General features: G+C 38.4%; 2 long non-coding RNA genes across 2 annotated transcripts in view; one reads left to right on the top strand and one right to left on the bottom strand.

Moving 5' to 3' along the window:
- Positions 1–405: 405 nt before the first annotated feature.
- The window catches only part of LOC103154491 (uncharacterized), a 12,022-nt gene continuing 513 nt past the window's right edge, over positions 406–11,914 (bottom strand). Inside the window, exons 2-4 of the long non-coding RNA XR_477935.2 lie at positions 2,399–2,438; positions 2,077–2,305; positions 406–766 (exon numbers count right to left, since the gene is read on the bottom strand). This is a non-coding gene — a long non-coding RNA (uncharacterized LOC103154491). The remainder of the gene's footprint in view (positions 767–2,076; positions 2,306–2,398; positions 2,439–11,914) is intronic.
- The window catches only part of LOC107833452 (uncharacterized), an 18,572-nt gene continuing 15,839 nt past the window's right edge, over positions 9,182–11,914 (top strand). The window contains exons 1-2 of the long non-coding RNA XR_001659201.1: positions 9,182–9,194; positions 10,120–10,126. This is a non-coding gene — a long non-coding RNA (uncharacterized LOC107833452). The remainder of the gene's footprint in view (positions 9,195–10,119; positions 10,127–11,914) is intronic.

Genomic DNA, 11,914 nt, shown 5'->3' with positions numbered 1-11,914 from the left:
TGTAAGATTTATACAAATCATATCACACATTCCTAGTGCAAATATCTTAGTGCACTTGAAATAAAACAAAACTAACTTACAATTTTTCAACAAAATACAAAAACTTGATAATAATTCCTTAATATAGATTTAAAAGGACTTCTAGTTCCACTGGCAGTTTTTTTCCCATTTATACATGGAAAAATATATTTTATAAGTAAATAAATGTTGGCTTTTCTCCCAAACAGAAACTCTAGGCTGCTCTGCATTCAGGTGAAATTTAACTTTCTTGGCCACCAAGCAGCTAAAACTTCATGTTTCTTTCCACATCGTCTTGTAAAGACAAAAATATATATTTTTGCCATTCTTTGTAAGATATAACAATTAAACCAGCTCAGGCAACCTTCCCCCATCACTACCTGAACCCTACACGGACAAAACGAGTCCAGAGATTGAATGAATTAACATTAACCAAGAAGTATTGTGAAGGGAATCCTTAAAATTTCACAACAGTCTGATCCATATAATCATTCTGGTCCCCATATGACGAAGTCCAGACATTATTACAGACTTCCCTCAGGCTAGTCATCACGGCACATCTTGATTTTAAGACCAGCACACATTAATTTTATGGCTTTATTCTTAAATTTAACATTCTGCCACCTCCTCCCTGCAGATCCTTCAGGCGTTAAAAAAGGGAGCAGAGACAAACTGGAGGGGATGGAGCCGCATGTAGAGCAGAGAAACGCTTCGGAGCCAGAACAGAGGCCGAGTTACTGGGGACTGACTTTGTTCCAGTCAAAATAAAAAAACACTCAGACTTCCTTTTAGATCAATCTGCGATCAGAAATGATTCCAGCAGCTGATATGGCCATTTTGCATTTAATTTTCAAATCTGAGGACATTTTTCAGACAGAAAGCACTTTGTGAGAACTGACTGATTCAGAATCAAAAGAATAAAAAATGGAAAGCTTGCATTTAGATGCACTGAAAAAACAGAATGGAGATCCAACTTTAAAAAAAAGAGTTAATTTATATTATGAGCTAACAGATTAACTGACATTACATGAGTTAATTTGTAACTCTTGTTGTTACATGAGCTGTAACAGATACAGATACCAGAACCAACAGAATAAAAAGTGGAAAGCTTGCATTTAAATGCACTAAAAAAAAAAAAAGAACGGAGCTCCAATTTAAAACAAATGAGTTAAATTAACTCACTTAACTCATGTTAATTTGTTACAACACGAGTTATAACTCGTGTTGTAACAAATGACTCCTGTCATTTGTTACACAAGCTGCTGCATGAGTTAATTTGTAAACATCGAGTTGTGGGCGTGGCCAGCAGCATCTTATTTGGATTTAAAGCGACAAGATGCCCTAAAACGTCTCATTGTGAACGGAGCTGACAATAGGCAGAACTGAGCAAACTAAAATTAAGCTTGTCAAACTTTGTTTGTTTGACATGCCAACATAAACTTAATACATTTACTTTGATATACATAATTATTCAAGTAAATATATGTTACAAGTTCGTAAAAATAAAAAATTACACCTGTTTTCGTTTTGCAGTGCGTTCTGGCTGAATTTTTATGGTAGAAATAAACAGAAAATAAGAATAGTTCATTTAACTATGTTAGCAAAAATAACAGCAGTTTCTAGACTGACTAAAAACATATTCTTGCACAGAAATGCAGTAACAGCCCTTCTGATTTATTCCTCAACCTCCATTTCACAAACATGTTTCTATTTTGACTAAATAACATCAGTATTTCTCATCTTCGATGAGGGCTTTAGGACAGAGGGGAAGTTATTTTCTTCATAGATTATCAACCCACTTAGAGGCAAATTTGACTTGTGAAATGGGAAATAAAATGTTCATAAACAAAATGGATTTGACTTGGCTCTGTTGAACTTTGCCTCTCTCTCTCTATGATGCAACAGAAACAACCAAAATGTATTGGGTGTGTTTACATGGTTGGACCAATACAGCAGATATTCTGGGATTCAGATGAACGTTTCCAGCTAAAAACCTCTAAACTCATCCTGAAATTTGAGAATTCAGTGCTCTCCAACGAGCTTTTTGGACAAACATACATGGTGTTGCTACAGTAAAAGTCACTGAGCAGCTGAATGCGTCAACCTCGCTGAATTATTGCCACATGTAATTACAAACAGGATTCCAGATGATGAATCTTGGTAGCAGCTTCTCCGTTTTCAGAGTTTCTCCATCTTTGTGAGCGAAACAGCTAATTGGCACGGCCGCAGAAAAAAAGTCCATCATCAGTCATTTGGCAGTTTTGGTTAGAAACTATGAACAAAAGACCTGAAAGTTTGTTTTATAAAAGTGAATTTAGCTGAATCTGACAGGCATCTTGCTCCATTTGTCAACACAAAACAGAAATGTCTCAATATTTACCGATTCTTTTTGTGCTTCGGGTTTATAACATCATCGCCACCTGAAAAAAGGTTTAAAATGTTTGGATTAGCTAAGAATCAGAAAAACAAGGATCAATTTAGATTTTCTGACATGTTGCATGATTTACTGACTTTGGCTTCTTAAAAATGTTTTGGGTTTTGATGCCTAAATCTTAGCATCATTTCATCCCGAAAAACCCAAGACTGCTAGTTCCAGACTGAATTATTCTGGATGAGCAGAACCAAGAGCCCCTTGCAAAAAGTATTCATTCCCCTTAAGTTTTTTTTTTTATATCTTTAAAAGTGACATTTTATTATTGTTATTATCCCTTAACCAGATTGGATAGGTTTGTAGGCTGGACCTGTTGTGGCTCAATACTGGTCCATATATAAGGCGCACCGGATTATAAGGCGCACCGTCGGCTTTTGAGGAAATTGAAGTTTTTTAGGTGCGCCTTATAGTGTGGAAAATACGGTACTTTAAAATGCTTGGGCTGTTTTTAGAAGCAGTAGAGACCCAAACGGAAGTATAAACATGTGAAAATGTGAATTTTGCGTAATAAGTCCCGTTTAAAATCAGCTTCAATTGGAATATTGGAGTTCCATTTGCCAGACCAAACCAAGGTAGCGCATAGCTATAAAGCAAAAATGAAACTGCAGCTCTGTAACGATTTGAAATGACACGCAAGAAAAGTTGAGGTTTGTGCCGGTGAAAACCAATGTTTGTATTTTTAGTTCATAATTAGTACGTTTGTAGAAAAACAATTTTGCAAACAGTTGTGCAATTTTTGAATCGTATGTCTTGGAAAAGCAAAAGTGGAGCCTCCTGTGTAGCCAACAAGAATCAATGAGACTAAAGTGTTTTTGTTCCTTTTTCTTGAAAGGGTTGAAATGCTATAAGTTTGATTCTGCTAATATTCCTGCCCAGTTCTGCCCGAGACCTGAATGTGGGAATGAAGCCGGGTCGTGGGTCGTGGAGAGACTGGTCGCAGGTGTGTGTGGGATAATTGTCAAATGAAGGAGGGACGTCCGCAGCGCACAAAGCAGGAAAACACATATTCAGCTGCGTGTTAATAAATGATGCATGTGGCCGTGTTTCAATAGGTAAATTATGATTCCAGTCGTGGAAAAAAACATATTTCACTAACAGCTCAACAGTCTGTGGCGCCGCTTCCTTTTTCCTTTGGTGAGGATTGTTTCCATTAGTGGTGAGAAGTAAGTAGGTCATGCAGCTGCCTAATTAAGCTTAATTTTAGATCTACAACTCCCAATTTAGTTGTTAATCAGGTTGGCACTACCTTTGTCACTTACTTTAGTGTGTGTGTGTGTGTTTTTTACTGCATTTCCCACATCCACAACATTTTTCTTCCCATTTCGTGTTTTTCCTGCAGCAGCGAGGCTCAGGGACGGAGAGCTGCAGGAAAACACCAAGCCTGCTAAATATAAAAACCTTGTTTATCCTGCGTGGAAAAGTGTTTTCTTGGCACATTTTTATTGATGTTTGTGTCTTAGCCTTTAATAAGAACAAACTGTGTATTAGGTTTAGGGCCAAATGCTTTCGCTCTTTTATGTTCTTCGATGCAACACTTGACTATTTCGCTCGGCTGAAAATGATTGCAATCTGTCCGGGGAGCGTCTGCTCTTCCTCTACACTCGAGTCTGTCTGACAAATTAAATTAAACATTTCATGTGATTCATTGGTTTCTTTTCAATTCAGAAATGCATTTGACAAAATGCTCCAAGTTTGATTTAATTGCACGGAGTATTGATCTCTGATGTGTTCATTCCACCATGGATAAGCAGAAGGAACCATTTTTCTAAAAAAACCTGCTTTGTTCTGTTCAGGATCACTGAGGCTGACGCCTCTTTTCTCATCACAGGGCGAGAAGAGATAAACCAACCGACATTTAGCTCCTGTAAGTTGTGGAGTAATTATTACTTTACACCAGCGGTGTCAAACTCATTTTCATTTTGGCCAAATCGAGATCATGACCGCTCTTAAAGGACCGGTTGTGCCAGAATGTTTTGATAAAACCTGTTCACAACTGGCAAAATATAACCGAATCCTTAAAATTAAATATTATTACTGATTTTCAGTTCCTCCAGGATTTCATGATACTTTATGGGACTTTTTTTTTGTCAAATCAAACTTCATTTGTATAGCACCTTTCAGCTACAATTCAAAGTGCTTCACATCACAACACAAAAAGTCATAGAACATTACATTTTGTCGTCGTTACACATCAGATTATTGATTAATGTTTCATTGATTATGTTTCAAAAGCAACTAAACAGGTTTTAGTCTGGATTTAAAGCAACTCAGTGTTTCGGCTGGTTTGCAGTTTTCTGGAAGTTTGTTCCAGATTTGTGGTGCATAGAAGCTGAATGCTGCTTCTCCATGTTTGGTTCTGAGTCTGGGGATGCAGAGCAGAACCAGAACACCTGAGCGGTCTGGAAGGTTGCTATGACAACAGCAGACCTTTACTGTGTTGTGGTGCTGAGCCGCTCAGTGATTTATAAACTAACACCAGGATTTTAATGTTTATTCTCTCAGTGTCGGGTCTTTGGACCTGGGTGTTGTGCTCCAACTTCCTGGTTTTAGTCAGAACTCCAGCTGCAGCTTTCTGGATCAGCTGCAGCTGGAGGTTTGGATTTTATGTGGCAAAAAAAGTCTTCAGTTGTGTAGCTAAATTTCATCAAATTAAAGCAGCTTTTATCTGTATTCTGCCAAATTACATTAATGTGAAAAAAAAAAGGTTATTTAAATGTAAGAACTCAATGAATGCGGAGACACTTATTTATTCATATTTGAACAGATTATGAGGTAGTTTTATCAAACTTTCCCCTCATGATCCCAAAAATAAAAATCCTGCTGTAGATGAAACAGACTAGTTTGAAAGCTAAATACCGACAACGCAGGGCGAGGATTTTTATAATCTGAAACGGCTCCAATTTCAGCAGCAACATCACTTTGATTCATACGAGCACAAATTTAATCCGCATTTAAACCACTGTTTGCATCAGACGGTTGTTCAGATTGTGGATTACACGACCAACTTCACCAACAGCAGCTTTTTATTTGCCATTATTCAGTTTTATCTGAATTTCCACATTGATCTCATAAACTACACATCCAGAATATTATTCCTCATCTACTTATTTTTCTTTTCATTTCTGTTAATGAAAGAGCCGCCATGCAGGTTTAATGCACCTGAAGTCTGTTTACCACAATCAACCTCTGGCTTAAACCAACACAGAAAATTGTTTTTATCTCGATTTCAGGACCCAACTTTTAATGAGAAGCAGAAAGTGAATATCAGCCTTTTGGCCTTTTTGTTTCAAGCAGAACATTTTCTGCTGCGTTCAAGAGTGAAAACATCCCAAAATAAAAGACGAGACCTTGACTGGAGAAAAGAACTATTACAAGTCACTTAAATGAAATTATCTCTGACCAACAAAAAGGTGGAACATTCATTAAAAGGTAATTTGTTGAACATTTCATTCCAACATGTAAAACATTTTGAAATTAAACATGTTTTTGTGCTCACGGTTCACAACCTTTTCTGCGTAAATTGAGGGATAAAGAGAAACTTTTTTTCATTTTTTTCAGTTGGATTACCAAAATTATTTATTTTTTCTGAAGGACACGTAGAGAAAATTAACCCATAACCTTCGTGTTTACAACTCTACTGCCGTCTCGGTTCTTCTGATGCTTTTTCATATAAAGGAATTTCATTTTTCTTTGATATTTTTCAAAGTCGACCATGAAAGATAACCTCTCCAAAAAAAAAAAAAAAAACTTAAAGCACTTTTTTCCCAAGCAGTTTGTCTCATAGGACGTTTGGTTCGTTTCTGTGGAATATAAATCAAAAGGAACGCTATTGGTACAGCGAACAAACAAACGTATTTCACTTTTAACAACGTACTTTATCCTCTTTTAGGCCATTACTGATTTGTTTTGTATCCGTTTATTTTTCAGTGACTTATAGGAATAAAACAAATTCAGGCACGCCTGCACCTCGCTGTAGCTAGGCCCCGTCGCAATACATTTTGCAAGACGATACGTTGTCCCAGAGGTTATTGCGATAAATGATAATATTGTTGTTTTCAGACCCTTTTCAAATTACATAATAGTAATAAAGCAAGAACACTTCTAAAGGACCAATACATTTTAATGAATATTTAACCCTGGAACTGGAAGACATTTTAAATATCTGAAATAAATAAACAAAATAAAAATATAAAATTAGTTATTAAGTTTCTGTCCTTCACAGAAATGATTAGTTGAGACTAAAGCACCAGACTGAAGACTTTGATCATCCAGTTTTTGGTAGAAAGATAAAAACGATGCAAATGGAAATTATTGAGCTCGTTCTAATTTATCATGTGACTAATTGATTTATTGTTTATTGCGACAGGCTTAATTGTAGAACAAAATGATTTTTCTAAATTCATGTTTCCATTAAGCTAATTTATTTTCGTAATTTCAATTTGCGCAGTTTTTATCGGTTCATGGAAATGCAGCTAGTGACTCGATGAAATCTACGGTGTTTCCTTGCACAGAAAACCGTTTAAACTCATTTGAATAATGAACATAAAGCGCTGATCGATGACTAGGATTAAATGAAATGCATCTGTGATTGAATCAAAATAACTTTTTTGTAAAGCACTTTGAGATGACATTTGTTTTTAGTGGTGCTGCATAAATAACCTGAATTTAATCAATGTTTTCAGAGAACCTCTGAACTACAGACACTCCAAACCGCTTGTTGCAGCCTGGATTCTGGTTTCTCACAGTAATTATTTTTTTACCAGCTGTAGTTCAGCTCCTGTTGCCAGGAGAAAGCGGGACGGACTGCGGTCCGAGTCAGAGAGCAGGGAAGGTGGAAGGGAAAACCGAGCCGAGGAAAACCAGGACGGGAGAAATCCTGATCATGTCAGGAGAAACGGGGGAAACGGATTCATGTAGCGAGAGCATAGATGCGGGGAACAGCCGACGCCGTCAGCTGATGCGGGAGGATGAAGTGAAGCAGGACGGTTGGGGGTGGGGAGTGTGTGTTTGTGGGAATATTTGGACTTGGTATCCTCTGTATGCGTGTGTGTGTCCACTGCCCTCCTCTCTAATGGCGCAGGACGCAGGGCAGCTTCTGCTGACTCATTATCTGCTCCCATCAGCAGCAGGGAGAGCGCTCCCCCACCCCACCGTAAGCGGAGGCATCACTCGCCCTGCGGGTCCAACATCCTCCGACAGAGATCAAAGGGATGCCCTTGATGCTGCGCAGTGGGAGGTGGCGCCTCCTAGCGGTCGTTTCTGCACCACTGCACCTTCCACAAACCTGAGAGAAACCAGCTGGTTTTATTACTTTTAATCAAAAAATAATTTTTCAAATTTAAAATACAGAATTCAGACTTTATTGGTGGTTTGTAGAGACATGAATCAAAATTTAAACGAGGGCAGGAGATGAAAGGCTTTTATTTCTCAAGGATAGCCGTGAAAGATTTGTGTCTAGGAGTCACATAGTAACGACATGGGTCTTCAAAAAAAATCTTATTAGAGATTTAATTTATACTTTTAGTTAGAAGAGAAAAGAAAAAATAAAATCAGTGGCGCTTTGACCCCACTTACTAAGATCTTCCAGAGAAGGAATGAAAAGCATCCTCCTCATAGTATCAGACATCCTTGAATAGGTTAATTAAGATGAAAACACGACTCGAATGTTTTCAAACTCAGCAAGGTCACAGCCTCAAACCACAGATGTGATCTCAGGAATAAAATAAATGACATGCCTGTTGAATCATCTTTTCATGGAAGAGTCCCATTTTGCAGAAGGACAGGTGGAATTAATAGCATCAAAGCCCTCGGTGTGTTTTATGCATTCATACCGAGTCCATTACACATGTGTGGGGTCAGAGGTCGCTTATAGAAGAGTATGCAGTCATCTGCAACTCTGCTGTCCATTGAAGCCTCTTCTAGATTAAAGTTTTGTCTCGCTCTTGACACTTCAGCTCGAAGGTTTAGTTTCTATCAGACTTACCCTTGGCTCTAAATTACAATAAAAACTGAAGTAATATTTCTGAACTTCAGAGCTGGGTGACCAAAAGAAGAACATCACAAACAGCAGCTGCTTGTGATGTTCAATCCAGCTAGAAAAACAAAGGCAGGAGAGCTGAAACTGAATCAAGAGTTGCTTCAACAAAATGTCAGCTTAAGGATGTTGACATTTAGTCATGACTTAACCACAAACCTCACTTAGTTTTGTTGGGACTGCATGTCACAGAAGGCAGGGCTTAATTATGAAATGAAAGGCAAATGATCCACGACTTTCACAAAATATTTTACAATTCAAAATCTGAAAAGTGTGGTGTGCATTTGTGTTCAGCCCAGCTGAGTAAATAGTTTTTAGAAACGCCCTTTTTACTGCAACTCCATCTGCAAGTCTGTGGCGGCTTTGGATGTCTGGAAACTAACATTTCTGACCAGAGTTTGCTGTAAAATAGAACAAAATAAATCAGACGGGATGGAGAACATTAATTTTTAATTCTCAGGTGGTCTGGACTTTGGCTGGACCATTTTAACTGTGAGTATACTTTAATCTACAGCTCTAGGTCCAGGTTTATTACCGCTGTCCTGCTGAAAGGTGAACCTCTAACCTTTAACCTTGGGGACTGAAATCAATTTAAAGAGACACGAGGCCCTAAAACAGTTCAACATAGCAACTGATCAAACTAAAATCTCATCATTTAGACTATAATGAACATGTTTTGTTTATCTTAACCTGTTTTGGGAAGCATAATAGGTCACCTTTAATATTTGTTGTAAAATTAACAGAGCATAAAGTTAAGCAGTCCATGCTTGTAGATGACATTTAAGGGTGAACCACATTAAAATAAATAATTTTAGGTCTTTTATTTCTCCACTGGAAATGGAAAAATCGCAGCTCAGGTTTGGATGTATGGAACAGACTTGTCACTTTTTTCCCCCTAATATTTAAAACCTTGCAGCTTAAACACAGCCAGTGTGTTGAAAAGTCTCCTCATAAACAGGATGTGACCCGAGCCTTGAATGGCAGCTCTGGCTCTGAACACAGACAGCAACGTCTGACGAGCCAATGATCGCCCAATAAACGCATGTCTGCCGAATTGAATTAGGCGTTAATTCAAAAACAAATCTAAAACATCTCAAATCACGGAACATTTAAGTTTGAGGACAGAGGACATTTCTGTCATGAATCGTTCGTGTAAACACGAGCCGTCCTTGATGGGCAGTAATGCAGGCGGTTAGTGACTTTGAACTGAATTGTTCCTCCAACTGTTAGCGCTGAGAGCTCCTCCACTGATGCGTCCTTGTCGCACAAGAACAGAGCAAAACACATCACATCCTTTCTTTATGATCCAGTAGGCAGTTCTGAAAATATCTCCAGCTAAGAAAGGTGCTAATTGGACTCTTGGTAAGATAAAAGCAAAGTAACTGTTGTGTGGAAAAAGCCAAAGGCTCCTATTGCCATGGCTACCTGCTACACTTGGCTTTAATTACTGTAATTATGGTTTTTAACTTTTTCACATCAAAGAGTGCTCTGGCATTCTGCAGCAAACTGCAGCGGTGACCTACAGCCCTGCCTCCCACTGAACTGTGGCTGATCTGAAGTCTCTCTGAGAACCTTCATCATGTCTGTGTTTGAGGTCTGAAAAACGTCCAACCTTAACTGTTGAGCAGATAGCCAGTTAATAAGTGACACACACACACATAAAGGCGACGCACACAAGAATCTGTCTGTGCATGTCAAAGATAAACAAATTACAGAGAAAAAGCTTTCAGGGATATTGGCTCAGGCTCACAGTTGTGTCTCAGCAGCGCCCGTTAATGAATTGGCCTTAATAATTACTAGCAGTCCTGGAAACATAACATAAAATCTATATTTTATTGCTGTAACAATCTCAAAATATTCATTAACATAATTACAGACATGCCCTCTTTTGCCAAATTGATGACCCGGCTCATTGACGGTTTGAAATCTGCAGCTATACGCACTCTGCATACCTTGAGATTTTCCTTCAAGTAAAAAGAAAATAATAATGTTATGTTTTTTTTTAATCATCTAGCCCTCTTTACTATTAACAAAATTGTGGAGAAAAAGGTATTTTGTGTCAAATCATCTTGTACGTAGCTCACATCTGTGCCTAAACCATGCGTCTGTTCCAAATCTAAATGTTATTGCTCAGTTTACAGTTTATTTGGCAGCTTGGCGCGCTTTCTTCTAAATATAACAGCAGTGAAGATAGCTAAAAATGAATATGTGGAGATTTAGCCCTCCTGAAGTAATAAGAGGAATCGAGTAAACCCCGCCTGAACTTTTTATGGTTTGTGGTTCTGGTGGGTTGCTGGTTACAAGTTTTTTTTTGTGGTTTAGTGAACTGAAGAGCTGACCGGTCTTCTGGTTGGCCGACTGTGACATCTGCCGCGCTTTTCCTGAGCGTCGCACTAAGACTGCGGGTTAAATAGTTAAATCTAGCTTAAACTTTGCCAAAAACAGTAGAAATTAAGCAAACAGCGTTACTTCACCCCCTCCTCTGGGAGGTCTCAGACACGTCACCTGAACCTGTGCGACACACACATGATGTGTGCTGGAGTGGTGGATGTGTTCTTATGGGTCAGGTGCAGTGGCAGTTTTGTGTATACCCTCCGATAATATCCTGCAGACGTACACACACGCTCCTCATCCAATCTGTCATTTTACAAAACGTTTCAGGATCTACGCATCCAAAACTGGTTGAGCTGTAGCAGCTGCAAGCACAGCAAAAGATCGTTCTACAAAATATTGAATGCAAATGCACAACAAACTTTTATTTGAAGTATAAATTTGAGAAGTATGCATTCCTTTGCTCCCTGTAATGATTACACCCAATGGTGTGTAATGAAATCCACTGTGTAATGAAATTCCTATTAAATACACTGAAGTTTGTTGCTGCGACAAAAATGTGAAAAACCTGAATACATTTACAGGTCACTGTATCATAGCCAGCATCTAGCAGGAAAGTCAGTTACATGGAAAAGGTGTATAATAATAAAAAGAAACTTTAAAGGTCCACTATTACGTGTCCTTGAACAAGCTATAGGTCTGTGGTCTATACAAAACATGGTGATTACATTTAATAAAGTCATTCTCAGATATTGGCCCGATTATTGTTATTATTCACCCGATCAGTTCCCGTTTTGAGCTCATTAAGGAATGCGCTGTTGTTTCGTGACGATTATGCAAATGAGCTGCTGCTGGCCAAATCCTCCTAACTCGGTGTTTTCATTATTAGCGCCTCAGACTAAACAGATGTACAGGGGTACAAACATACATCTTTGCCCCCGAAGCAGAATAAGTCAAGCCACAACCACTGAAGGGCTAAATGTTTCGGATCTGACGCAAATTTATATGCTATTAATTCAAACTCTGAGGACTGAGCTTCGCTTCCGGGCTGTGCCGACATCAGCACAATAATTCACCAGAGATGGTTTCATCTGCAAATG

The sequence above is a fragment of the Poecilia formosa genome, unplaced genomic scaffold, assembly GCF_000485575.1.
Source record: "Poecilia formosa unplaced genomic scaffold, Poecilia_formosa-5.1.2 Scaffold388, whole genome shotgun sequence".
Taxonomy (NCBI): domain Eukaryota; kingdom Metazoa; phylum Chordata; class Actinopteri; order Cyprinodontiformes; family Poeciliidae; genus Poecilia; species Poecilia formosa.
The sequence above is the reverse complement of the archived record's forward strand: the minus strand, read 5'-3'. Positions and strand labels throughout refer to the sequence as shown.